The sequence below is a fragment of the Tenrec ecaudatus genome, chromosome 12 (genome assembly GCF_050624435.1).
Source record: "Tenrec ecaudatus isolate mTenEca1 chromosome 12, mTenEca1.hap1, whole genome shotgun sequence".
Lineage (NCBI taxonomy): Eukaryota > Metazoa > Chordata > Mammalia > Afrosoricida > Tenrecidae > Tenrec > Tenrec ecaudatus.
The window spans coordinates 87,746,917-87,748,450 of record NC_134541.1 but is presented as its reverse complement, the minus strand read 5'-3'; the positions used below and the strand labels follow the sequence as shown (position 1 = coordinate 87,748,450).

General features: G+C 38.5%; 1 non-coding gene across 1 annotated transcript; it reads left to right on the top strand.

Moving 5' to 3' along the window:
* The first annotated feature begins 227 nt into the window (after window positions 1–227).
* Window positions 228–363, top strand: LOC142423656 (small nucleolar RNA SNORA21). The gene has a single exon (XR_012779261.1). It is a non-coding gene; the product is annotated as a small nucleolar RNA SNORA21 (small nucleolar RNA).
* Window positions 364–1,534: the final 1,171 nt, after the last annotated feature.

The following is a 1,534-nucleotide window of genomic DNA, read 5'->3' as shown; positions in this document are numbered from 1 at the left end:
GATAACAATGTAATGAATTGTTTAATATGGCTCTTCTAGTCTTAGCCTTTGTTACTCCCACCAAATGACTGTAATTTTCCTGATAGATCTGGATAAGAAGATGGAGGGCGATACCGATTGTATTATATGATTAAGCTGTGAGTGATTGCTATTCTTCATGGTATGAAGTGAGACATCTCAGAAGCATGGGATGGGGAAATCTCACTTCCATCAAGAGGCAGGAGAACCCCCTTTTAAAAGCACTCGGTGGGCCTTTTGCCAGTGACCCACTGAGCCGTCAAAAAGGGCAGATTAAAAAACACCACTTATGGGTGAAGCGGCAACGTGTCGTGTTGTTCAGCTTCAATCGGTGATGTGACAAAAGTAAAAAAAAAAAAAAAGAGGCAGGAGAGGAGCACATCCTAATGGACAGAGATTCCCTACACCTTCTGATCTAGGAGACAACTTTAACACTGGAGGAGTCACAGAGGAACAGTTGTAGCAAAACCAAGAGCCAGAGCATGAGACAGGGTGGTGGACTTCCCAACCCACAGGGCAGGAGGTTGAGTAGGGTGCCGCTAGGCACTCAGTTAAGGGAAGTGATTTTGCTGATCCACAGACCTAGAGCTGAGTGCCTCCTAGTTCAGGCTTATAGCCAAGTGGCATGCCCTTTGTATATTTATTAGCAGCCCTAAAATAACTTTGTAACATATTCATCGTGAACAGCTATACTCTGAGCATTTCTCATCTGAATTGTAACCTGTTAACCTTTGTAATAAACTTCATAATTGTGAACATCATCTGTGAGTTTTGTGTGGCTGTTGAAATAAATTATAAAACCTAGCTGAAAGTGGAGAGTACTGTGGAGATAGCTGAAAAATTAGTGATTACTGTGTGAGATGGTGCAAAACCCTGGGCTTAGAGCAGATAGTATAAAAAATTAAGAGCCTCTATCTGTTTTCCTATTATCAATTTAGTTAAGTGTAAAGAGCTGAAAAGACCGACAGATTTAGAAATAGCTAATATAAAAGATAACAGACTTAGGCTTTCCTTTTCTGTACCGAGTGTGCCTCAAAGTGTTTTTTTCTCATATTTTTGCATCATTTTATTGAAGATTCTTAAAATGCTTATTAGAATCCACAGATCAATTGTATCAGGCATATTTGTATATATGTTGCTATCATTCTTTTCATCATTTTCACCTGAAAGTTTTTAATGCCGCAAACACTTACTCTGCTAGGAAGTCCACAGGAAACTCATGGATAGAGAAACACAGCTCCTGCCTGCAGGGAGTTGCATGGTTTACTTTGCTTTCTATGACTCTGTGGCATTTAAACCACTCTCTCCTTTACCTTTGAAATTGGATCATATTATTTGATTTGTTTTGGTTTGGTCTCACTAATTATTTCCTTCATTGATTTCTTAAGTTATTTGATGGATGGTGGATATTTTTTCACTTCTTATCTCTCATCACTGACTTCACAAGAGAAGGAAAGAGCATATTATCTATTGCTCATAATAAGTATATAAAAGGAGTATATATATTTGTTACTCA